General features: G+C 44.4%; 1 protein-coding gene across 3 annotated transcripts in view; it reads left to right on the top strand.

Moving 5' to 3' along the window:
- The first annotated feature begins 11,629 nt into the window (after nucleotides 1-11,629).
- DTWD2 (DTW motif tRNA-uridine aminocarboxypropyltransferase 2) overlaps nucleotides 11,630-27,772 on the top strand; it is a 734,040-nt gene continuing 717,897 nt past the window's right edge. For 2 of the 3 annotated variants that reach the window (XM_078677369.1, XM_078677367.1), the window contains exon 1: nucleotides 11,630-11,828. The gene's annotated coding sequence lies outside the window, so the exon portion shown is untranslated. Of the gene's footprint in view, nucleotides 11,829-12,174; nucleotides 12,314-27,772 lie in introns of those variants that run through there. The other variant, XM_078677368.1, reaches the window with a different exon arrangement.

Below are 27,772 nucleotides of genomic sequence, written 5' to 3'. Positions count from 1 at the left end.
GAAGGGCACATTGGTGCCCTCCTTGCATACTCCAGTTGGAACCAGTTCAGGGAGCCGTTGGCTCCCATTCTGGCATGAAACTGGACAAAAGACATGGGAGTATCCTCCCCTCTTTCCAGACCCTTCTCTGGGAGGGATCCCTGAATCGTCCCAACCCTTTCCCTAGGGACTTAAGGGCTTATATGTGGGTGGCTCTTCAGATTCGTTGTGGGACAAGATTCAGATCCGAAACCACTTCACCTTTAACCATCTGGGCACCTTGGACCTCGATGGATGTCGCCTGGAACTGAGACTGCACTAAGGAAGACTCCTGCTGCTCCTGGTTTCGTCGTACTGCCAGTCTTCTGTGGCTGTGCTTCATCCAGGTTCTTCTCCAAGCCTGTGGGCAAAGACACCTGAAGTAATCTCCCTTGGCATTAAGGAGTCACTCACCTGCATCTGCAGGCGCTGCAGCAAAGCTGACCAGTCTGCTTCTCCTGCGGTCCCATGGACTCCCAAAGGCTCAGAAACACAGGTGGTGGTTCTGCAGCTCCCTTGAGGCCAGCACTGTCTTCTCAGCAAGTTTGAGGCCAGTATCTCTCGTTGGAGCCGCTGGAGCAGCACCCCTGCGCACCGCGTTGACTTGTCGTTGCCAAGCTTCCTGACTCTGTCCTCCAGAGATCTTCGGGCCACAAGCAGCTCCAGCCTCCAGCATCTCTTGCTACCAAGGTCTTCGTCCTCTACGCATCCTCTGCACCACGGGCCTGCATCCTTGGTGAGTTACTCGAGGTTCTCTTGCGGCTCCTGTGCCTTCGCCTATGGGTCCTCTTGAGGGTCTTCTTTAGATTCAGTGGGCTCCCTACTTGCTCTGGCCTGCTCTGACTCTCCTACCTTTGGTGAGTCATCTGAACCTTGCTGGTCTCGACACAGCACCCTCTTCGTTTACCACGTCTATGGCTGATGCCAAGACTTGTTGGTGCTCCCGCCGGACACCGAACCCCTGGTTCTCGACTTCCGACGTGGGACAGCTAGTGAACAGCTCCTGGTCTTCTACTGTGTCGCCGGGTCCTCACAACTGCAGCAATAAGGTCACCCTCAACTGTCCTGCATCTTCTGTCATCGGTGGTTATTGGCCTTCCGTGCCTGCTGGTCACTCCTGAGTGGCATAGACTCTGTCTCCTCTGCTTGCAGGTACTCCTCTTCAAGAATCCATCCTTGGATTCCACTGGACTCTTTCACCTTCTTCGCCAGCAGCATCTTCACTGAAGTCCACCATTGTGGTCTACAGTGGCTTTTTACATCACGTCGCACATTTGCAGCTGGCTTCCCGGGTGTAGGTATTGTTGTTCCTGAGGTATCCACGGTTGGGGTGACTCTGAAACCTTCCATCTTAAACAGGGTTTCTTCACGGTCTACTGGGAAGGATCAGGGCTCGAAAAATCATAAAAATGGCACTTGACCTGCAGATCTAGTTACCTACAAAATCTCCTTGACCTAACTGAAATGCACTTGACCGCTGACTCTGAAAGCTGAGGAGCAAATGTGACAAGTTAACAAGATTTAAAAGCATTTTTATTGCTCATTTACTTTGTGAGCAATAAATATGCCTTTAAAATCTTGCTATCTTGTAACTTTTCCTCTGCTTTCAGAGGCAGAGGTCAAGTGTCAGTTTGTCTTCCTACTCACCAGAAAGGGCGAAAAGGACCTAAAAATAGCTCGTCCTGAATGGATCTGACTCGCAAATGCGAGTGGTCGAATGGATTTTCCGAGCACTGAAGGGTCCTACTTCTAAACTGCATCCACGACTTCCCCATAGACTTGCATTGAGTACGCAGCTGTGTTTACACTCTGCACACAACCTCCCTGGGGTTCCTGGGTACTTACCTTGTTTGGTTCCTTATTTCCCCAGCTCTTTTGAGTCTTCTGGGTCAAGCCTGGACTTCAATCGCATTCCACTTCTTTAGTATATGGTTTGATCTCCCACTGGAGACCACTGTGTATTTGTGCTTACTTGCTTGTTTCCTTTGGAAATATTGTGTGTATTGTGTTGATATTTCCAGGTAGGCGATGTTGTGTTTATGTTTAAAGCATTGTAGCACTTTAATGTCACAAGATGTTCTCTCATCACATCACTAATGACACTTAGAATCCCCAGGTGTCATCAGTGATCAGTTGAAGCAGCTTGAGACTTGATGCAGCAGCTGTGCTGAGTTCCTGGTCCGGTGTTGGCTTATTAAACTTGAATCATAAATAAACATCTTTACGATTCTACTTGGTTCCTGGACTTATTTACTTAACAATTTTGGCAACGACAAGAAGAACTTCTGGAGTAAATAACGGAAATCGAATCCGCAGACTAATCGACGAGGATAAAAAACCACTATTAAGGGAATCGTGCCATGTCGGTAGATGTCTGTGAGTACATTTTCTCATAATGCTTCAAGGCCAACACCGAAAAGTATTTAAGGAGTACTCTCCTACTGAAATTTTAACTGCATCATTCAAATTTGTCAACATTCCGATAACGTACCTGCCATTTAGAACTTCGTTGCATTGGATGCTCCAGTGTTCGTTCTGCTGTATGATGTAGCTGCATGGGAACGTAGTGAGCGGCGTTGCAAGCCACGTAAATTAGTTTTGACCTTCTGGAATACGTAATCACGCATTACATGCGGCCATCTTGAAATTCCTACCTTTTGTTGTCATTCGATGATACGCACGCTGTTTTTGAAGCAAAATTGAAGGGTGATGTTGGCGTGTTACTACGGTGATACGCACACCGTTTATTAGATATTACGGTGACATGCACACCTTGTATTAAGCGTGTCAGCGTTATCAGCACGGTGTTTTCAAGTTCTACAGTGATACGCACACGATACTACGGTGATAAGCACACCATTCATCAAGCGTGTTACCTCACACACAGTTCATTAAGCTCTACGGTGATACGCACACCATTTCCTAAGCGTATCACCTCATACCACGTTCAACAAGCTCTACGGTGGTACGCACACCATTATTCAAGCTTGTCATTTCATCCAGACATTGTAGGATATTAGAAGGTACTGTTATACTATTGAAATAATACCAGAATGTTATAAGTCTTTCTTATTTACTATTAATTACGATCTTACTTTTTTTTTTCTTCTATTCTTGAGTTGAAAAACACACCTTTAGGCTACAATTGATTACTTTATCTTAATACTCTTCTTCACATTTCTTTATTGATTGTGTTATTAAACACTTGAAGTGTAATACTCTAGCATAGTATTTCAGCTGTTTGAAGTGTAATTCTCTAGCAAAGTATTTCAGAAGTTAGTTTTTGAACTGTTATTAAGCATGTGTGCTGCGCAAACATTTTCTCTAACTCCTCTGCAGTCGTTCTCATCAACCAAAGGAGAGCCTCCTATTAAATGGCTTGAATGGAGGGAATATTTTTTAAATTATATTGATGCTTTAGATGATGGTGAAGATGAATTAACACAAGCCAGAAAAAATAAAATTTTACTTCACTCACTTGGTCCACAGAGTTTGAAAGTCTACAATTCTATGAGCAAGAAAACACATCCTGCAGACGATTCTAATGTATTTCTTCTTGCATTGGAAGATCTAGATAAATATTATTCGACTTCTGTATGCATAGCAATTGATCGTCATACATTTTTTGGAAGAAAACAAGAAAAATAAGAGTCAATAGAGGATTTCGAATCTGACTTGAAGAAATTAGCTTTGTCTTGTAGATTTGGATCATTGGAGGAAGAACTAATCCGTGATCAAAGGATCATGTATGTAAACAATGAACATGTTCAGGAACGCCTTTGGGTACATGGTGAAGCTGCATTGTCTGACGTAGTAGTCTTAGTTAAGAAAGCAGAAATTACTGACAAATGTGCAAAAGCAATTTCTGAATCTCCTAAGGAGGTAGATAGAGCTACTGTAAGCAAGGTTAAAACTAAATCTAAATCTGTCACATTTCCAACACCTAAAGATACTACCAATAGAGAATTGAAATGCTTTAGGTGTGGTAGTAAAAGTCATTTAGCTAATTTTAAGAACTGTCCTGGCAGGAAACAGAAATTCCTTCTATGTGGTCTCATTGGTCATTTTACCAAAGCATGTCGGCGGAACATTAATAAGAAGAAATATGTTACTCTTGTTAAAGAAGATTATAATGATTCCTCTTCTAATTCTTCAGGTGATGATAATTCAAACAGAAATGTGGATTGTTTTCTTAGGGATTTCTGATTCTGTTAACTCACTAGACATTAATTGCAAATCTAAACCTGTGTGTGCAATGACCATTGGTGGTGTTGAAACATTGATTGTAGTGGATTCAGGTTCTCCGTACACAATCATTGATAAGGTAGAGTGGGAATAAGATTTTGTTAAAGTGTTAGGATCTAACTTTTTTCCTTCAGATATATCTCCTGCGAGTTTTACAAGTGAAAAAATAGATTTAATTGGTTATAGAGAACTTACTTTTGAATTCAAGGGTAGATCGTCAATTGGAAAATTATATGTAGCATTAGATGGTCCTGCAGTGTTGAGGTGGATTGACCAAAGGAATTTGAGCATAATTCTTAACCCCAACGGAGTTGAAAAAGTAATGGTTTTAAACTCAAACGAGGATTATCATCTTGAATTAGAGAAAGAATATCCTGAAATGTTTTCTAAAAAGGTTGGTCCGCTTAATGGTTTTGTTCATAAAATCATCCTTAAAGATGATGCAAAACCCGTAGTTCATAAGTCCCAGCATGTTCCCTGGGCCGTCAGAGATGAAGTCAATGTAGAACTGAAACGTCTTTTAGATAATGGCATCTTTGAGGAAGTAGAGGCTTCAAATTGGGTTGCACCTTTGGTCGTAGCCCGCAAGGCCAAAGGCAAGGTTCGCCTATGCATTGATTTGAGGTCTCTCAACGAGAATATTGTCGTTGAGAGATTTCCCTTACCCAAAAGCAATGAATTAATATCTCTTACAAAAGGCATGAAGTTGTTTTCTGTTATTGACTTGACCTCAGCGTATCATCAAGTTGTGCTGCACGAAGATAGTAGAAGTATGACAACATTTATGACTCCCAAGGATGTTTTCCTTTTTTACGCATGGCGTTTGGCCTTGCGTCAGCGGCTGCTGTATTTCAAAAGCTTATGTTCAAGTTATTTCATGATCTACCGGGGGTCCTATTTTTTCAGGATGATATCCTTATCATGGGTGAAAATAAATACGTTCATGATAGGAGAATTCACTCAGTGTTAGACATCTTAAAAGAAAGGGGACTCACTGCTGAGTTATCTCTGTGCAAATTTGGAGTTGACTCCTTAGATTACCTGGGGCACGAGATCTCAGTAAATGGTATAAAACCAAAAATGAATCTAGTTAAGACCATAAGAAATGCCCCCGCACCCATGAACAAAGATGAGTTAAGGTCCTTTTTAGGCCTAATAGAATTTTATAGAAAATTCGTTAAAAATGTTTCAGAAAAAACGTTTAACATGCGTCAGTTACTGAAAAATAAGTCAACATTTTTGTGGACTGATGAATTGGATAGTGATTTTGGCAAACTTAAGAACGAATCGTGTGATGCAAAGGAGTTAGTTGGTTTTGATCCATGTTTACCATGTATTATCACTACTGATGCCAGTCAGAAGGGTTTAGGGGCAGTCTTATCCCAAAGAGAGTTAAATGGAAAAGAAATGGCTGTTGCCTATGCATCTAGAGCTCTTTCTCCAGCTGAGGAGAGATACTCAGTAATTGAAAGAGAAACATTGGCTGTTGTATGGGGACTGGAACATTTTAGGAGTTTCATATGAGGTTTGCATGTGAATGTGAGATGTGATCACAAACCCTTGGTAAAATTCCTTTCTTCAGAGGGGTTATTAAATGCCACCCCTAGAATTGCTAGGATGTCAGTCAGGCTTCTAAATTATAGGTATACATTATCTTCCTGGTGTTAAGAATCAAGTAGCTGATTGTTTAAGTAGGTTACCCTTGCCAATAATGTCTTCCACTGAAAATTGAGATGATTTACAGGTTGCTGCAATTGATTTAAAAAATGATTATAACTCTTAAAGTCCACAAGAATGGGAAGAGTGTGTGTTTAAAGATGAGCTTCTTGTCAAAGTCAAGGAGTGTATTGTGAATGGATGGCCCAGTAAAAATTAATTGAATGAGGAGTTAAAACAATTCTGGGAAGTACATGATGAATTATCACTTAAAGATTGCAATATTCTACGTGGTGAGAAAATCATTCCACCAAAAGATTTGAGAGGAAAAGTTATTCAGCTGTGTCATGAAGGACACCTTGTTATAGTGAGGACAAAAAAATGCTTGAGAGAACCGTATTGGTGACCAGGGGTTGATTCGGAGGTTGAAAGGTCTGTCAGAGCATGTTCCGCTGGTTTAAATTCTGATAAATCACAAAAGGTTATCACTCCTCCTTTATGTCCTATCCAGTGCCCAGAAATGCAGTGGGAAACTTTAGGTTTTGACATCACGGGCCTATTACAAGGGATGGTTGTAATATGTATATTTTGGTTGCTGTAGATTATTTCCATTATTTATGATCCACGCCACCAAGAAAACTGCATTCAAGGAACGACTGGACAACAACGCACACAACAGCAAGGAACTCTTCAACATCGTTAAAGAGCTCTCCAACCCCAACGCCGGAAACAACGACATCACCCCTTCACAAGACCTCTGCAACTCCCTCGCCTCCTACTTCCACAACAAGATCGCGGACATACACAACAGCTTCAGCACTCAACCGACGCAAGCCACGACTGAACCACCGCCCCCCACCACCCTCCGCGCCTGGACCCCGATCAGCACCGAAGACACCGTCCGCACGATGAACTCCATCCACTCCGGATCTCCGACCGACCCCTGCCCCCACCACGTCTTCAACAAGGCCGACGCTGTCATCGCACCCCACCTGCGGGACATCATCAACACCTCCTTCGACACCGCTACCTTCCCGGAGAGCTGGAAGCACGTCGAACTCAGCGCTCTACTAAAGAAGCCATCAGCCGACCCCACCGACCTCAAGAACTACCGCCCCATCTCGCTGCTCCCGTTTCCTGCAAAAGTCATCGAGAAGACCGTCAACAAGCAGGTGGCCGCCTTCCTCGAGACAAACGGATCCCTCGACCTCTCGCAGTCTGGCTTCCGAGCCAACCACAGCACGAGACCGCCCTGATCGCAGCCACCGATGACATCCGAGCCCTGCTCGACAACGGAGAAACAGCGGCCCTCATCCTCCTAGACCTCTCCGCGGCCTTCGACACTGTCTGCCACCGTACCCTAGTGCAGCGCCTCAGCAACGTCGGAATCCAGGAGAAGGCTCTGGAATGGATCATCTCGTTCCTCGCCGGAAGGACACAGAGAGTCCGCCTCCCCCCGTTCAGATCAGAAGCCACCGAAGTCATCTGCGGCGTTCCTCAAGGCTCCTCGCTCAGCCCAACCCACTTCAACGTCTACACGAGCCCCCTCGCAGCCATCGCACGCCAACACAACCTCAACATCATCTCCTACGCCGACGACACCCAGCTGATCCTCTCCCTCACCAACGACCCCGCCACCGCCAGAGCCAACCTACACGAAGGGATGACAGACGTAGCCAAGTGGATGATGAACAGCCGCCTGAAACTGAACTCGGACAAGACGGAAGTCCTCATCCTGGGATCTTCACCCTCCGCCTGGGACAACTCCTGGTGGACCCCCGCCCTAGGCAGCGCACCCAAACCAACGGACCACGCACGCAACCTGGGCTTCATCCTGGACTCCTCCCTCTCCATGACCAGACAAGTCAACGCCGTCTCCTCGTCGTGCTTCAACATCCTACGCATGCTACGTAAGATCTTCCGGTGGCTCCCCACCGAGACCAGGAAGATGGTCACCCAGGCCCTCGTCACCAGCCGTCTGGACTACGGCAACTCCCTCTACGCCGGAACCACCGCCAAACTCCAGAAGAGACTCCAGCGGATTCAGAACGCCTCAGCACGACTCATCCTAGACATCCCCCGTCGCAGCCACATCTCCGGACACCTGAGAGATCTGCACTGGCTCCCGGTCAACAAGAGAATCACCTTCCGTCTCCTCACCAACGCACACAAAGCCCTACACAACCAAGGCCCAAGATACCTCAACAGCCGCCTCAACTTCTACGCTCCCACTCGCCAGCTTCGATCGACCAGCCACGCCCTCGCTGCCGTCCCCCGCATCCGAAGAGCCACCACAGGAGGAAGGTCCTTCTCCTACCTGGCCGCCAAGACTTGGAACTCCCTCCCGACTCACCTCCGCCTGACCCAGGACCACCTTGCCTTCAGGAGGCAGCTCAAGACCTGGCTGTTCGAGCAGTAGCGGACCCCCCCTCCCCTAGCGCCTTGAGACCCTCCGGGTGAGTAGTGCGCTATATAAATGCTCTGATTGATTGATTGATTTCTCGAAATGGCCTGAAATTAAGGTTGTAGATAGGGCTGATTCAGACAACATTCTGGAATTCATGGATGAGTTATTCCAAAGAGAGGGCCTACCTAAAGTTATTATCACAGATAATGGTGCTCAATTCAAGTGTCATAGAGTGGAAGAATTTTTTTAACGGAATGGCATAACTCACAAGGTTACGTCTATATATCATCCAAGTGGAAATGGTGAAGTTGAGAGGTTTCATCGTGTTATCAAGGACTCCATTCAATTAGCCAATTTGAGAGGTCAGGATTATATTATTGGAATCAAGAAAATGGTATGGATGTATCGCATCACTCCTACTGTCACAGGGTTTAGTCCTTTTACTATCATGAAGGGGCGAGTACCATTTACTAAAGACAACCAGTGCTGGACGAAACACTCAAAATTGTTGGAGTGGTCACCAGTACAGGTTAAGGAAAACTATGTTACATCAAGATAAGTATAAGAAACATTATGACTCCAGACATAATACTACAGTAGTTGTTTTGGAAGTTGGTGATTTAGTAAGGGTTAAATTGACATTCAAAGTAAAGAAAGGTCAGAACAAATTCTCTAAACCCTTAAAGGTGATTGAAATTTTCAAGAATTCTGTCAAGTTGTCAGATGGTAAAGTTTGGCATCTAGGAAGAAATGTAAAAGTGAAGGAAAGTTTGGATAACAGAGTTGGAACTCAGGATGGTCATCAAATTGCAAGGAGTGTCCATTGGCTTGATTATGAACGTGAGCAGGTTGAGAATTCTTCAAATTCTGAATATACAGAGTTAATTGATTTAGAAAGTGTTGCTATTCATAATCAAAGTCCGTCTGTAGAAGACATTCCTGTGAATTGATTTGGGACAGTCATTAAACCACCTATTTATTTGAATTACTATGTAACAAAATGTTAACTCTCCACTGATTTTGTATTTCTTTTTATATAGTTTTGGGGGGGTGGTGTGTTGTTCTAATTAGAAAGGAAATTAATTTATTTTAGAAAGAAAATGTATACATTTTTTATTGTTTAGAATCAGTCAAGGAAGAATATATTAAACTGAATATGTTTTAATGTTTAGAATTAGTTTAGAAAGAATAAATTTTATGTTAGTAAAATATACTAATGCTAATTTAAAATTGTCAAAGGAAGGAGATGTGTTGTGTTTATGGTTAAAGCGTAGTAGCACTTTAATGTCATGAGCTGTTCTCTCATAACATTACTGATGACACTTGAAATCCCCAGGTGTCATCGGTGATCAGATGAAGCAGCTTGAGACTTGATGCAGCAGCTGTGCTGAGTTCCTGATGCGGTTTGGCTTATTATACTTGAATCATAAATAAACATCTTTACGATTCTACTTGGTTCCTGGACTTATTTACTTAACAGGCGATATACCAATGTGTTAGTGAGGGTGTATAAGAAATATACCTATTGTTATAACTACACTGTGTGGTTCTTTTTCGTTTAACTTACACTACATGATTAGTTCTGATAAAACAAGCTGCTTACCACTCCTTTTGGACCAAGCCTGAAGGCTGCTCTCCACAGCTACCACTTAGAGAGCTATCTGTGGTTGTCTAAGGCCACTAACATCGCCATAAGGGTTGTCTGGATTAGTGTAGGGTGCTTCACTTTAATAAGTGTGCATCATATACTAAGCCAGCCTCCTACAGCTGGGACCTACAAACTTTTGACCACTGGAACAAACCCAGTCTATCCACCCAAGGCACGGTCTTGCCGGTTTAAAGAAATAGGTTTCTCCCACACAGAGTTTCTCCGCAGTTGCATATCAGTGGGCGCTGTGCAATAAGGTACCCGGCCTCATGGAAGACATCATCGGATACAGCCTGGCGGCTTGACCCACTGAAGGATTTTGACTTCAATTTCATAGATTGAGTCCCAAGGTAAAACTCTATTGGGACCATTGACTATCATTGGAGAGTAATTGTTTTCAGTGCTATTATCACTTTCATCTTTAAAAATTAATATCTTTGGTACCCTTTAATGGATCATTCTTGTTTTGAAGTAATTTTACTTATTACATTTTACTCTATTTTTCTAATTATTTTGGGATTGTTATTGCTTGGTGTTTTGACATTATTACTGTTCTGACAGTGGATAAATATGTCAAACAGTGCCCTAAGTTAAGTCTATCTGCTCTGCACCATTACTATCAGGGTTGGAGCTCAGGTTAATTAGTGGACTTTAAGGTTTACCCTTTCCGAAGTTGAAATAGGCAGTCGTCCACCCCAAATAATAATCCAATTTCTTACAATCATAGAATACATTTCTATTGTTGAAGGATTTTTTGTGTGCTTCTTGTTTTAGGTTTATATGTCAAAAAGAAAAATACATAATTGTATTGCTTTATTAATAAGCATGGACACAAAAATATAGGGCATTGTGGTAAAATGCCACCAAGGGTGGATGAATCCAACCAAACATGCAGTTATTCAACCTAGTGTGCAAGTTATGTTTGTCTATAATACCTTGTAACATATTCATTATACAAAAACCAAACAAATGTATTTCCCCATTTTAATATCTTGCTTTTTCTCATTTACTTTTAACCTTCACCCTTTAATCTTTCACACATTTTGATATTGTTTTTTCCTTTATTTTAGCCCCTGCCGTTGCTTCTATTCTTTCATTCTTTTCCTTGTGTTTATTTCGATATGATTCCACATGCTCCAGCAATCTTGCTTTCACAATGTATATTAAATTACTTGTTTTTATATCACGTTTCTTACTTTGTATTTATCACTCTTTCGGTCTCTACTCATGCAGCAATGACCCGCTGCAATATTAGACAATTTCCAGGTGATTTATAGCAAGAAGAGAGTGTGGCATCCAGTTGAATCGTGTATCTCCTAGGTCAGTCTGAACGGCTGCCTCTGTCTGAACCTTCCCTGGCCGACTTTAGTTTCCAAAAAGTGCCAAAGAGAAGGGGATGTACTGTATGGTGGAGATAACAGATACGACACAACACCGGGCTCATGTTATAGCGCTGTTCAATCTGTCATTCGTAGCCGGGGTCGGACTTCACATTTTCCATCAAGATCTATTCCAAACGTGTGATAAAGAGCAAACACCGGTCCCCGAACGAAAACCGGCTCACAAATGACTGGCCCATAACTTCCGGGAAAACTGAATTACTGTTCCGGTTCCGGTGCAATAGTGGAGCAGCTTGGTTTCTTTGAAAAGGGGTGGGCTGTATTCAATTGGGCAGACCGGTAGGTCCAACCAATCGGAAGCTTTCCTGGGCAGTATAGCGCCTAATACAGACTCAGAGGATGTCAATCAGCTTTTTTGCTTACGTCTCCTCGCATTCGTTGACCAGTTGTTAAAAAAACCGGAACCAAAGTAGAGGGAACCGGATGTGTATGATCTGCTGTTGGGAGACGGGAGGTAAGGCCCGCGTTCGGGAGCCTCCCGCCTCATTAAGGAGGGCTGCTATGTAATCAAAACCTGTTGTGTTTGGAGGTATCCCCCCTCCACCCCCCATGCAGTGTACCATTAAAGACGGCGTCTAATGCACTCTGCAGGACCATCCACCTAACACTTTAATTAAAAGACAACGGCTTACTGCTTGTTCTGAAAAGACATTCATGAAAAATGTATTGTAAAACTACAAGCTCAAAAGCAACCGCCAAACACATAAAAGGTAATAGGAGAAATTATTGTAATTTGTCTTACTACTGCCAATCGTTGGGGTAGCATTCCAACCCATGGGGGTGAATTACCCCTGAGCGATTACCAGTGGTTAGGTTTATTGCAAGGATTTCTCCCATCACCGTTTGTTTATTTATTTATTCACAGCACCACACATTTATTAATACTACTAATTTGCATCCAGTTGAAACACGGAATTCGTACTCTAAACTTTTCACCTGGTAAGTAATTTTCTAGCTGCCAAGCATAGTCTTGTTAGGTTAGATGACACTTGTAGAAAAAAGATTGCTGAGTATCATGTATGGGGGTGTAAAACTGGAGGGCATAGGAACGGGTGAGACTGGCCAAAGGTGCTACATATATTAACAAGTATTGGCAAAGCCAATAGGTCTCACTTATGCTAGAGTTATTGACGTTAGAATGTTTTAGCCATACTGTCAACCAGAGTGGTTGCTTTTCAGCATGGTTAAAAGTTGGTGGAGTGGGGTAGAGTGGAAAGGAGTTGATTGGGGTAGTTTGGAGTGGGTTAGATTGGGGTGTGGTGGTAGATTAGGGTAGAATGGGTGAGATTGGGATATACTGAAGTGGGGTAGTTTGGAGTGGTGTCCATTGGAGTGCTGTGGGCTAAAGTGGAGTAGGGTAGATTGAGTAAAGCAGGGTACATTGGAGTGCATTGGGGTAGATTGGGGTGGATTGGAGTAGATTAGGGTAGATCGGAGTGAAGTGGGGTAGATTGGGGTGTATTGGAGTGGAGTGGGGTAGATTGAAGTGGAGCTGTGGCTGTTAGGCTACATATCTTGCACCTAAGTGCATATGAAGATAAGGTGCCTGAAAGTGCTTTCAGCAGAATATATATGAGAATTAGGATTTAGGCACATGTTTTAAGTAGAAGTGGAGTAGTTGCTGCACTGCACAAAATTGAAGTGCTTTAAGCAGACACAAACAGTCTATGCGAAATGAAGAGGTGGAATACATATGAGACTGAGGACACAGGTTTTAAGGAGAAATGGATTAACCACAGCAATGCCTAAAATTGAGGCACATATGTTGTGTTTGAGAAGGCACAGATGTGTCGCAAATATTTATATTGTGTAGTGGCAGCCTGGCCTGAAGCAAGTGACTTGCCACTTGTCTGGAAAGATTATGGGAGTCCAGTGTCAGACTAGTGCATGCTGTAAACAGACACATACTTTGCATGCGGAGAAGAGGCACAGCCTACAACACAATGCAGTCACACATACTGCTTAAATATTCCATGCCTTTTGTTTTGTGCTATAACAAAAGCACTGAACTCTTAAAGTCACGAACTGCTTTAATACTCTGTGCCATTTGTTTGGTGCTGTAAAAGGTAGCAATGAATTCCAAAACAACGTAACGCAAAGACAAACAAACCTGTAGGATGGAAGTTAAAAGCAACCCATAGGTGTTGCATGGAAGTGGAAATGATGGACAGATTTTTTTTATAAGTACCCTGAATCACAGCGCGAGCAGCAGAAGGACAATTAGTACTTGGTCCATGTTCTGGAAAAATAAAAGGAAGTGATATGGACAATCTCCAAAAATGACCATAGTAGAAGACCATGGTCAATTAAGTCAAATGTCACAGTCAGGTTTAGAAGGATCAGGTCATTGATAACATTATTATTTGCAACCATGCAAGGATCCATGATGGCTGCGACCAAGACTTCTTTTCTAAGGCCTCGGCATAGTTCTCAGCTACTGTCGAATCCACATTAACCTTTTTATGGTCTTGCTAAAGACATGCTGACAGAATGTCTGGATGGTTTTCTCAGTTCCCAGCTCTTTATTGGATGATTTTCCTCCCTATTCCTTTGACCTTACCCTGGAGCATTACTTCTTTACTCTCACCTATTATTTGGCTGATTTGTATCCTCCAGCTGCGGATGTCATGGAACTTTTTTTCCTTTCCATATTTCTTTATCATTGCTCTTTTAACTCTGTCCTCGCTCATCTTCTTCAGCCTGTCTTCCGACTCCTGTCTTTCCTTTCTGCACTACCCCACTGATATGTCATACCTTCTGCCTGAGGTGCACTTTGCTTAGCTCTTACAAGTGTTTTTCAGCACATGGCTCGTTAGCATGCTCAGCTGCCCATGCTGGCTATAGGAGGTGCCCTAGCTGCTTTCCTGCTTCTGCTAGGTCGCATCTGTAAAATTCAAAGCATCCCCTGGATCACCTTTGCTGCTGTTGGCAGACCCCCCCCCCCCCCCACCTGGAGACTCTCTACAGGTCTCAGACGTGTTTGCTGCAAGGCACTTAAATAGAGAAACGTTCCATTGCATGTCTTGTTCTCCTATTGCATAGCATCTATGTATAATGCCAGTGCTGGAACTGGAAAACATTTACTCTGGGAACCCATAAATTAGGGCTCTTGGTGTGGCAGAGGAAAGGGTCTGGAGTCACGAGTGGTGGAGCATAAAAAGCAGAGTGACAGTCAAACCATCTATGTTCCAGCATTAAGGAGCTGTATGCAAACTACAAGTCATGGGTTTAGATCGTTATTCTTTTTTTATTAATCTTTTGTTATTCTAAAATTGCAAGAAGCGTGAGATTTATGTAATCTCTTGCTTGAACACCAATTCTCGGAGTGCATTTCTTTGATTGAGCTGGATCTTCATTTTATTATTGCTTGACTACTTACCAGTAATTACTCTTAGTACAACTGTTCCTCGTCATAGTCATTACATTTGAGGTGAACCTACTTCCAAGACAGGAACAACATAGGAGATTCTGAAAATGAAAATGAAAGCCCCACCCTCTCTATTTGGTGCCGTAATCGGACTGGCATTGTCATAATTCTCTTGCAAATTTCCTAGCTATGTCAAAGGGTAAGCAGGGGGAGGGGGTGGTATTGTAGTGACACATATTTGTTGAACTAATAGTAATTACGTTTACCAGTAAGTATACCTAAAGTAAGAAACCCTTTGAGTATTGATAAGTACCATTCCGACTATAAGTATGCTCTCGCATGTGGATCTTAATGCACACTAAACACAAATGGGACTGTACAATATCAGTAATAAGAAACAAATGTCCACATTCATGACATGACTGACTTCAGAACCCCAACACCAAAATTAGTTTTAGTGTCAATGACATTATTCAACCTGTAGTGTTTCATAGATTATTATCCAATGACCAAGTTGCAGTCATACAGATCTCATTAATAGAATCACCCTGTAATGCAGGCCAGGATGCTGCCAATCCCCTTGTGGACCTGCCCTGGATCACATCCTAATCAAAGACAACTTTATTCCCACGGATGACTGTAGCTTTAATGCATCTGCTTATGGTCCTCGTTGCAGCTTTCCTACCTTTCCTTGCTTGACCAAAAGTCAAATTTACTGAATTCACATTTTCGGTCGAGATGAATTAAAAGAGGTCATTTAACGCCCAAAGTATGTAAATAATATTCTGAAAGAGAAGGATAGAAGGAAGGTAGAAGCACTTATTGTGATATATGAAAAGCAGCGTTAATCTTAGGAATAAAGATGGGTCTGGCTTCAAAAATCACACCATCATCCAAAAACTTGAAGAAAGATAGATGGCATAGGAAGGTTGAAATCTCTCCATACATATAAGCAGATGTTATAGCTACTAGAAAAGAAAACTACTGTGATTTTGAAGTGGAGGGTGAAAGATTAAATTGAAAGCCGTCTACTAAGAAATGTAATACTGAGGAAAAAAGGCGGGATGGAGCTTATAAATCACGAGAGCACCTTCTATCTAAAGTCACAATGTGTTTAGAATACACTTTTGAGGTGGGTGGTCCCCTAGAATTTTGAGTAATTTTGACTCATTTGACTAGGAGATCCTTATTTAATAATCTCAACCTTTTAACTTCAAAACCGACCTATGTAGTTTGAGAGGATGAGCTGCTAGTTTGAGAGGAGAAGGGAAGAGAGGTAGTACCGAAGGAGGGTGAGCAGCCAGAGCTTTTTGTACACGAAATCAAGTGGGATATGGCCAATGTGGCATCACCAAGATTGCTTCTTCCTTCTCTTGCTGTATCGTGGTTAAGAACTTTGAATAAGAGGAAATGAAGGGAAGTAACTTCCCAGGCCTCTTCAGTAACAGTGTTTCCACTCCATAAGTGCCATCTGAGATTCGCCAGTTGATTCAGAGGCTTGGGTCGGTGCTTCCTTGATGGTTGATGTAGGCTAGTAACACTCAGTTGTCCTTACTGACCAAAATATCCCTCTGACGATCAATGGTCTTTTGAAGAGCTCTGTAGATTGCAACTAACTCTCTCCAATTTGATGATCTCCTTCTCTCTCTTGTTGTCTATTCAAACGATCATGAAAGAAGAATAAGAGTAGCTCTCCAACCTATTTGACTGTTCCATCCATTGTTAAATTCAAACATTAGGAGAGTATGTGTGGGAAAGACGACTAATATTTGGGATGGACAAGTGACCAGATTCAAAACCTAAATACTAAGCAAATATAAACAAAAACATGTTTTGTCGTAAGGTCAGTATAGGAATTTTTGATGTACTTTTAAAACTTCGTAGCACTTCAAAAACGTGCAGATCGCACCGCTGCCAAAAATGTAGGAAAGTGGATTATTATTTTCAGTGACAAGTGTTGCTAGATGCCAGACAAATGAAATAAAATTACCCTGTGCTCAGTACCTGGTAACATGACTGAAAGCAGTCAGACTTAAAAAGTAAGTGTGCAAAGTATTTAAGCAATACATAAGCAGTGGAAATGTCACCAAAACGCAATAAAATTAACAACCAAGTTTAAAATAAAGAGAAACACGAGTTAAACCAGACCAAATCGACAAACGTCCAATAAGGGGACTGATAGATATGATTTTTTTTAGAGAATTATATTGAAAAGCATGAAGAAAAATACAGCGCCCAATGTACACCAATAGTCACAGTTGACAGGGAAGTTGCAATATCAGATTGACAGGAATGATGCCGGCTCAGATACACCAAGTGGTTTGGTCCTGGTGAAGGTCTAGAAATGAAAAGTTTGAAAAGGTTTCCAAGTCCCACTTCAGAAAGGGACCTTGCCACTTTCTTAAAGAAGATTTTTGACATTTCATCAAAGTCTCAACGCAAAATTGGACTTTGTGACGTTTTGAAAAAGAAATCTTCTCTGTATGGGTAGCACTGAAACTATAGCCACTGCCATGGAACCAAAAGCCAGATACCTGAAGCCTGTTGGTCCCTTGGCTGCTCTGGAGCCTTTGTGATTTTTCTCTGCAAATGTTTCAAGTACCAACTCAGAATGGGACTTGGCCGTTTCTTTGGATCTGTGGAGATATCAGTGTGGGACGAAGTTGAAATGTAATCTGTTGTTCAAGAACTGCCAGTTAGATGATTTTTCCTGTGGGATCTGCTGAAGCTCTGGAGGATAAGTTTTCAAAAGTTTCCAAACTTCGTTCTGTTGCCCAAAAAAACACAGGTGTACTCTTCTAGGGCTCCCAGAACTTCAGAGGAAGGATTTAGGAGATTTTCCGAATGAAATGAAATGAAAAAGGTTCTTAATAAAGCGCACTGTGACCAAGCGGCTTCCTGGCGCTAGAGGTAGGAGCTGAGGGAGATGAGAGAAGCCTAAACTGTTTAACCAGAATATGCAATAGAAAACAAGTGGGTTTTTAGGGCCTTACGAAATTGGGAGTAAATAGTGATTGATCTGATCGACAGAGGGAGACTGTTCCTGAAAGAGGGACCCAAAACAGAGAATCTGGTACCTCCGTTTTTGGATCTACGAAACCGAGGTACATTGGAAAGGAACTGATTAGAGGAACGGAGGGAGCGGTTAGGGGTATAGGGTGTGATGAGAGAGTTGATAAAGGCTGGGCCAGTGCGGGCCCGAGCCATGAAGACCAGACAGCCCATCTTAAAGAGGGTTCTCTGAGAGATGGGGAGCCAGTGAAGTGCTTTCAGGACGGGGGTAATGTGGGAAAATTTCGGGAGGTGAAGGATAAGGCGGGCGGCCTGATTCTGAACAGCCTGTAGGCGGCGAAGTTCATACGCTTGAATGCCCACATACAGGCTGTTCCCGTAATCGAGGCGGGAAAGAATCATGGCCAGGATGATGAGCTTGAGGGCGTCAGAAGAAAAGAAACGGGACACCTTTCGGATGATTCGGAGGGAAAGAAAACAGGAGGAGACAACCGAGCTGATCTGGGCATGCATAGAGAGGTCCCGACCGACTTTAATGCCCAGGGTCTTTGCCGAGGCCGTTGGTAAAGGTGGAGGGCCAGAGATGGAAGGCCAAAAGGCGGTCGACCAAGGGGAAGAGGAAGAGCCAGTCAGGACCAGCTCCGTCTTGTCCAGATTGAGCTTCAGTTGATTCCGATTCATCCAATCTGAAATAAAGACCAGAGTGGAGTGGAATTTGGGTAGGGAGTGCAGAGGAGAAGAGAGATCAAAAACAAGCTGGAGGTCATCCGCGTAGTTATACACGGAAACCCCCATAGCAAGAAGGGAAAGAATAACAGGACGGATATAAAGGTTGAAAAGAAGAGGGGACAGGGAGGAGCCTTGGGGAACTCCACAGGAGACCAAGCGGGAGGGGGTGGAGTACCAGGAAAGATGTACCGCCTGAGTCCGATCTTTAAGAAAGGAAGCGAGCCAAGAGAGGGCAGTGCCCCGGACGCCCGCTGCGCAGACACGGTCGTGAAGGATGGCATGGTCGACCGTGTCAAACGCAGCGGACAGATCGAGGAGTACCAAGGCTTGGGGCAGGTTAGAGTCTGCCTTACTCTTTAGCTCGTCCAAGACGGACAGAACAACTGACTCGGTGGAGTGAGCCGGTCGGAAGCCCGCTTGGTGGGAGGCCAGGAGATGGTTATCCTCGATGTAAGAGGAGAGACAAGTGCTGACATAGCTCTCCAAGATCTTTCCGAGGTAGGGGAGAAGGGAAATGGGCCTAAAGTTAGAGGGGAGGGAAGGATCCAAACCAGTTTTTTTTAGAATGGGACGAACTATAGCGGATTTGAAATAATTGGGGACTAAGCCAGAGGAGATAGAGGAATTAAGAAGAAAAAGGGGAGGGTCAGGGCAATGGGTGAAAAGTACTTTCAAAATGCGAGCTGGCGCACAGTCGGCACGGGAACCGGACTTCACTTTCTGGAGTAGAGCCAAGAAAACATCCTGGGAAATAGGGGGAAACTGATTAAAGGGAGGGGAGGACAAGGAGGGGGGAGAGGAAGGGGGAGAGGGAGGGATGGAAGGAATATTGGCTTTAATCTTGGCAGTCTTCTCCAGGAAGAAATCATTAAGAGAGAGACAGAGGTCTTGGGAAGGAGTGATGTTCAAATTGGCTCTGTCGGATGCAACAAGGTTGCGAACTATAGAGAATATCTCCTTGGGTTTATTTGCTGAGAGGGATATTCTCTCCGAAAAGTAAAAAGTTTTGGCTCGCAAAATGGCTTTTTTATAGCTCGCCAAGAGCGTTTTGTATTTAGCTCGCAGGACGGGGCAATATTTGCGTCTCCAATGACGTTCAGAGCGTCTAAGATCTAGTTTGAGGATTTTTAGCTCGCGTGAGAACCATTTTTGGGCGTCAGGTCTTAACTTTCCTAAGGGGGGCAGCTAAATCGCAAGCAGAAGACAGCCAGTGATTCAAGGCGTCAGTTTGATGGTCAATAGAGAGGTTACATAGGTCAGGGCCGGAGGAGGCAAGGGAGACACACAGAGAGTCAAGGTCCGCCCGGTTCCAGTTTCAGGCCATGATGTTTTTAGGAAGGGGGGCCTCTCTTGCGTTCCGAGCTCAATGGAGAAAGAGATCAATGAATGATCAGACCAAGTGCAGGGAAGAACGGTAGGAGGAGGAATGGAACAATTGGTTGACCAAATTTGGTCCAGAACATGACCGTGGATATGAGTGGGGGAATGAATGTGTGGGGAGAAATTAAGGGACTGAAGGGTGCCATACACAGGCCAACAGGAAAGGTAAGTGAATCTAGTTGCCACTGGTCAACTTGGATTTTTCACAGGAATGTTCTCTTCAACCATTTTATGTTCCTGGAGCCACCCAGAGGATCAGTCTCATGATCCTTGGAGCTCTTTCTGTCATTAGATTTCAAATGGAAATTGGTCCAACCTCCTCAGGTCCTTCTCACAGTTCACAGATACGAAGTGCAACAGGTTCAACCAGCCTGATATCCTTTCACAAGTCCAGCAGTGTTCTGAAGAAAGCTGGTTGAGGGTCCAACCTTTTAGCATTCACCAGCCTGTGGATGGGGACACACTAAGACACTCCAAGTCCCTCTCTGACGAATGGGGTAGCCTACCTACTCTTTCGGCAGTTCATGTTTTCTTTACTGCAAATATGCCCAAAATGAAACGTGTCAGTGCAAAACCAATATACTCAAAGTCTTCAGCCACACTAACCTTATGCTCTTAGAAAATGAGATAGAGGTCTAGTAAAGCTGAGCAGGGCCTTTCAGTAACCAGATTCGGGATACAGTAGAATTGTGATCTGGGCCTGTTTCATCCCTTTCAAGGCTGCTAAAGTTTTATGTGTACCTCAGACAGGCCTGCCATGCAAGATTTGACACTTTTGTGCCAATAGGAGGGGCAGCAGTACACACTCTGAATATTCTCCTGAGCTCATCTGGGCCATTCCTTTCCATTCAGGGTAACCTATCAATCAAAGTGGTCTATTGTGTACCCTCTGGAAGGAATTTCACACCTCATTACAAGCAGGGTATGGTTGGTCAGCAGCGGCATACTAAGGCTAAATAAGCTGTAGTTGTTCATGCAAGTAAATATAACTTTTCTGAAATTTATATTTCTCAACTAGTTAGAAAAAAATCCAACTATACCAATAAATTGGATTTTTAAAAACAGAAACGTTTTTGAACTTTTCCAGTAGCTGTTTCTTACTGATTAATTCAGAAATAGTGATCTAATCTGCTTTAACCGTATTTATCATGGAAACAGCTACGCCGAATATTGTAAAAGTATGTTTTGGTGATCTATTCAGTGGAGGTACATGCTAAAATGAATGTAGGCATGAACCTCTTCTAGGCATTATCCACCAATAAGATAATTTTAGGTGTGAGTTATTTAGCGCTTAGATGAGGGTTTTAGGCATGGAAAATAATGTATTTTTCCAGGTCTGTCTGCAGACATGACAGTTTCAACGTCACAGGGGACCTGGCCTCAGTGAAGGCCTGTATCATGTTCTAGCAATCACAAAGTAAATAGCACATGTCGCAGGCATAGATTTTACACCATATACATACCTTATATTAAAGTTAAGCATGCCAAATGGTGTTTTAGCTAATATTGCTTTTTGCTTTAGGGGTCAGAGCATATACACTGGGCACTGGATAGCAGGTACCAGGTCTATATCCAAGTGAACCCCCCCCTGTTGCTTCTGGAATAGAAATGAGATGGAATACATTCTTATGCCTCGCTTATCAGAACTGAACAACTTGTTTCTTTCTGAATTAGAATGATATTCTTTCTAAAATAACTTTTATTTTTGAGTGGATTATTGATCATGACCTTTTGGAATGATCACTGATGACAGTTCGAACTGGTATCCATTCTCTTTTTCTCTGGAGAACCCGTTTGTTTGTTGTTCTTGCTTGCCATTCAGAGAAAAATAGCCCTCCAACTTTCAATGACTGTACATCTTCTTTTCATTCTGGCTCAAGCAAGAGCACTGGTTCTTGGATACCATACTCTGCTTCTCCTTTTTTAAGGAACGAAAAGAAGATTTACCTTGTTCCTAGATGATTGATCATAGCCTTGCTGTTTTCTGGAGAGTTGCCTGAAGTATTATAGCATAGTGTCTCCAAGTGTGCTGCTGTTTCTCGCTTTCACCTCCTTGCTCAAAAACTTTGCTTATTCATTGTTAAATCAATTAGTTATTTCAAGGTGCGTGTCTTTATTATGTTTTACATTTATTTCACATTCCTTGAATAATTCAGCAAAAACTATTTTCCATGATAGACATTGTCATTAAAACTAATGGGTACTCTTTTTGATAAATAAATCAAACTGTTCATAATCCTCTCCATTTGTGACAATTTTCCAATCTGGAATGATAATCCGTAATTAATTTATTAAATAAGGCAATCCATATTAAATATCAACACACCAAAATTCCCTCCAAAGTTTATCTTGCTAATAAATACCTGCTGTACTCACATTTATTCTAAAATTTAATACTACGCTTATGCCATATATGCATACCTCCGCGATGAATCCTCTTTCTTTAAACCGTTGATTTAAGCCCCAATAAAATATGTTTACCAAGAGAGTGGTGAACACACAAAACAGAGGGCACTGTAAGATTGTACAAAGTACACATGCAGATCCCACCAGTGGGATTGACCCTGTTGCATGGTAAAAATTATTAAGTGGCAATCAAAATATTATGATTGTATTAAATAGTTGCATTGGCAGTTTTAAGTCGAGACTCTTCCGTAGACTTAAATTTATTAAAGGTGAGACTCGGATGAAAGGAGATGAACTTGAATAATTGGACTAACCTTTATTTACTTTACCAGCTCTAATATGTAGTAACAAAGAAAGTTGCTATATTGTCACATAACTGAACAGACACATTTTTAGGCTTCTCTACTGAAGGGTAGGAAAGTATGCATCATTTTCAAAAAAAACCTCTTTTGAGTATTTGTGACCTTGAGGACTCTAGTAGAGGCGAAACCAGTCTGGGCTTTCCTTTTACCGATTAGCTAAACTTCACAACATTAAACAAATGGAGGCTATGGAAAAGAGCCTCCCCCGGCATGTGAAAGTAAGCCCAATGGTGGGTATTGTGAACGGAGAAAGCCAAGGCCACACCACACTCAGACTAGCCTGTGAAGAATTGAGGAGGAGGCTCAGTGTGGGCAGCCTTCCACAGAGACGGACTGTTGAGTGAGATCTGAGTAGACCACAACGCAGCAAGTGAACCTCCCAGTCCATGCTATTTGGTTCGTATTGTCTTGGACTTTAACAGGCTACTCAATGTTATCTATAGAAGGTGCCAACCCTCTGCTCTCAACCAAGGCGAGCCTTCAGACCTCATTCTTATTCCAACACCCAGAGTCAAGGGTGTCTCGTGGTGCCCCTATACTCTAGTCCTGAGGAAGACCCCGCCGTAAGGAATTTAACAGCCTACACTCTATTTGCGGTCGAAACGTCATCTGTGTTGTCGTTCTATGCCAATCATTGTCAACAGGGATTTGTAGCTGTGATACATTTCTTGTTATGGCAATGTTAAACAGACTATTACTCTGTGTGGCTTAAACAAGCCATTTTTATTGTAATTAATTTCGTAATTATGACGATGTCACCATCTTTTTATTTCACCTTTATGACCCTAACTTGATGCACTTTTACCTTTCTCCCACTGCAGTGGGGCACTTGTGAAAAGTGTTTGGAATTATATACTGACTAACCAGTACTTTGAACCAATTTCTTTCCAAAGTACCAGTGTGATTTTGTTTAAATTGTTTTCAATGTGTACTTGTTCCTAGTGTGTTTCCACTGGAACCGCTCACTATGGTATGGTGTGGGCAGCCAGCGCAGGGGTCTTACAGTCAGACCAAGTGTGGGGAGATCTCTGGGACCATCAGAAGAATAAGACGCTAATCAACAAGCCAACCAACATTGTACAAGGCAGGCAGACCTGTGGGGTGAGCATAGTTGGCAAGGTAGAACGCACATCGCAAAACAAGTGTTCCCCATAAAAGTGGACCCCATACAGTGATCACAGAAAAAGACTTTCCCTGTAAAATGGGGTGGGGAGAGAATAAAATGAAGAGAACTCTCTAGTTGACAATTAAAAGAGGGTAGTCTGACCTTATGAACAACAGAAGCCAAGGCCTGAAGCTTGACAGTAGTGATCCATAGGAATGTCCAACCTTCCTAAAGGATACAATGGGATCATAATGAACACACTCTGAGCCGCAGACTATATTGACAGGAGCCTAGCAATCTGTGATGGGCTTTTCACCACGTGTGAGACGCTTTGAGACAATTGAAGGAGTGTTCTGCTTTGAATGTTCCTCTGTTCAAATCTGAGGTATACCAGACAACCTGTATGAAGCAAAAACTTCCATCAAGAAGGATACAACAAGCATTTACAATGCAATGGTTTTGCCTTTGTTAAAGTTAGAGCTATTGGCATTGCTCTTGACACTCTGAAGCTCCACTCTGAAGCTCCACTCTGAAGCTCCACTCTGCACTCTGAAGCTCCACTCTGAAGCTCCACTCTGAAGCTCCACTCTGAAGCTCCACTCTGAAGCTCCACTCTGAAGCTCCACTCTGAAGCTCCACTCTGAAGCTCCACTCTGCACTCTGAAGCTCCACTCTGCACTCTGAAGCTCCACTCTGCACTCTGAAGCTCCACTCTGCACTCTGAAGCTCCACTCTGCACTCTGAAGCTCCACTCTGAAGCTCCACTCTGCACTCTGAAGCTCCACTCTGAAGCTCCACTCTGCACTCTGAAGCTCCACTCTGAAGCTCCACTCTGCACTCTGAAGCTCCACTCTGAAGCTCCACTCTGCACTCTGAAGCTCCACTCTGCACTCTGAAGCTCCACTCTGAAGCTCCACTCTGAAGCTCCACTCTGCACTCTGAAGCTCCACTCTGAAGCTCCACTCTGCACTCTGAAGCTCCACTCTGAAGCTCCACTCTGCACTCTGAAGCTCCACTCTGAAGCTCCACTCTGCACTCTGAAGCTCCACTCTGAAGCTCCACTCTCCACTCTGAAGCTCCACTCTGAAGCTCCACTCTGAAGCTCCACTCTGAAGCTCCACTCTGAAGCTCCACTCTGAAGCGCCACTCTGAAGCGCCACTCTGAAGCGCCACTCTGAAGCGCCACTCTGAAGCGCCACTCTGAAGCGCCACTCTGAAGCGCCACTCTGAAGCGCCACTCTGAAGCGCCACTCTGAAGCGCCACTCTGCAGCTCCACTCTGCAGCTCCACTCTGCAGCTCCACTCTGCAGCTCCACTCTGCAGCTCCACTCTGAATCTGCAGCTCCACTCTGCACTCTGAAGCTCCACTCTGAAGCTCCACTCTGAAGCTCCACTCTGAAGCTCCACTCTGAAGCTCCACTCTGAAGCTCCACTCTGAAGCTCCACTCTGAAGCTCCACTCTGAAGCTCCACTCTGCACTCTGAAGCTCCACTCTGCACTCTGAAGCTCCACTCTGCACTCTGAAGCTCCACTCTGCACTCTGAAGCTCCACTCTGAAGCTCCACTCTGCACTCTGAAGCTCCACTCTGAAGCTCCACTCTGCACTCTGAAGCTCCACTCTGAAGCTCCACTCTGCACTCTGAAGCTCCACTCTGAAGCTCCACTCTGCACTCTGAAGCTCCACTCTGAAGCTCCACTCTGCACTCTGAAGCTCCACTCTGCACTCTGAAGCTCCACTCTGCACTCTGAAGCTCCACTCTGCACTCTGAAGCTCCACTCTGCACTCTGAAGCTCCACTCTGCACTCTGAAGCTCCACTCTGCACTCTGAAGCTCCACTCTGCAGCTCCACTCTGCACTCTGAAGCTCCACTCTGAAGCTCCACTCTGCACTCTGAAGCTCCACTCTGAAGCTCCACTCTGCACTCTGAAGCTCCACTCTGAAGCTCCACTCTGCACTCTGAAGCTCCACTCTGAAGCTCCACTCTGCACTCTGAAGCTCCACTCTGCAGCTCCACTCTGAATCTGCAGCTCCACTCTGAATCTGCAGCTCCACTCTGAATCTGCAGCTCCACTCTGAATCTGCAGCTCCACTCTGAATCTGCAGCTCCACTCTGAAGCTCCACTCTGAAGCCCCACTCTGAAGCTCCACTCTGAAGCTCCACTCTGAAGCTCCACTCTGCACTCTGAAGCTCCACTCTGAAGCGCCACTCTGCAGCGCCACTCTGCAGCTCCACTCTGCAGCTCCACTCTGAATCTGCAGCTCCACTCTGAATCTGCAGCTCCACTCTGAATCTGCAGCTCCACTCTGAATCTGCAGCTCCACTCTGAATCTGCAGCTCCACTCTGCAGCTCCACTCTGAAGCTCCACTCTGAAGCTCCACTCTGAAGCTCCACTCTGAAGCTCCACTCTGAAGCTCCACTCTGAAGCTCCACTCTGAAGCTCCACTCTGAAGCTCCACTCTGCACTCTGAAGCTCCACTCTGCACTCTGAAGCTCCACTCTGAAGCTCCACTCTGCACTCTGAAGCTCCACTCTGAAGCTCCACTCTGAAGCTCCACTCTGAAGCTCCACTCTGAAGCTCCACTCTCCACTCTGAAGCTCCACTCTCCACTCTGAAGCTCCACTCTGCACTCTGAAGCTCCACTCTGCACTCTGAAGCTCCACTCTGAAGCTCCACTCTGCACTCTGAAGCTCCACTCTGAAGCTCCACTCTGCACTCTGAAGCTCCACTCTGAAGCTCCACTCTGCACTCTGAAGCTGCACTCTGAAGCTCCACTCTGCACTCTGAAGCTGCACTCTGAAGCTCCACTCTGCACTCTGAAGCTGCACTCTGAAGCTCCACTCTGCACTCTGAAGCTCCACTCTGCACTCTGAAGCTCCACTCTGCACTCTGAAGCTCCACTCTGCACTCTGAAGCTCCACTCTGCACTCTGAAGCTCCACTCTGAAGCTCCACTCTGAAGCTCCACTCTGCACTCTGAAGCTCCACTCTGAAGCTCCACTCTGAAGCTCCACTCTGAAGCGCCACTCTGAAGCTCCACTCTGAAGCTCCACTCTGCAGCTCCACTCTGAATCTGCAGCTCCACTCTGAATCTGCAGCTCCACTCTGAATCTGCAGCTCCACTCTGAATCTGCAGCTCCACTCTGAATCTGCAGCTCCACTCTGCACTCTGAAGCTCCACTCTGCACTCTGAAGCTCCACTCTGCACTCTGAAGCTCCACTCTGCACTCTGAAGCTCCACTCTGAAGCTCCACTCTGCACTCTGAAGCTCCACTCTGAAGCTCCACTCTGCACTCTGAAGCTCCACTCTGAAGCTCCACTCTGCACTCTGAAGCTCCACTCTGAAGCTCCACTCTGAAGCTCCACTCTGAAGCTCCACTCTGAAGCTCCACTCTGAAGCTCCACTCTGAAGCTCCACTCTGAAGCTCCACTCTGAAGCGCCACTCTGAAGCGCCACTCTGAAGCTTGAATCTGCAGCTCCACTCTGAATCTGCAGCTCCACTCTGAATCTGCAGCTCCACTCTGAATCTGCAGCTCCACTCTGAAGCTCCACTCTGAAGCTCCACTCTGAAGCTCCACTCTGAAGCTCCACTCTGAAGCTCCACTCTGAAGCTCCACTCTGCACTCTGAAGCTCCACTCTGAAGCTCCACTCTGCACTCTGAAGCTCCACTCTGAAGCTCCACTCTGAAGCTCCACTCTGAAGCTCCACTCTCCACTCTGAAGCTCCACTCTCCACTCTGAAGCTCCACTCTGCACTCTGAAGCTCCACTCTGCACTCTGAAGCTCCACTCTGAAGCTCCACTCTGCACTCTGAAGCTCCACTCTGAAGCTCCACTCTGCACTCTGAAGCTCCACTCTGCACTCTGAAGCTGCACTCTGAAGCTCCACTCTGCACTCTGAAGCTGCACTCTGAAGCTCCACTCTGCACTCTGAAGCTGCACTCTGAAGCTCCACTCTGCCCTCTGAAGCTCCACTCTGCACTCTGAAGCTCCACTCTGCACTCTGAAGCTCCACTCTGCACTCTGAAGCTCCACTC

The sequence above is a fragment of the Lissotriton helveticus genome, chromosome 2_1 (genome assembly GCF_964261635.1).
Source record: "Lissotriton helveticus chromosome 2_1, aLisHel1.1, whole genome shotgun sequence".
NCBI lineage: Eukaryota > Metazoa > Chordata > Amphibia > Caudata > Salamandridae > Lissotriton > Lissotriton helveticus.
Note: the sequence above shows the minus strand (reverse complement) of the source record. Positions and strands in the feature narration are given on the sequence as shown.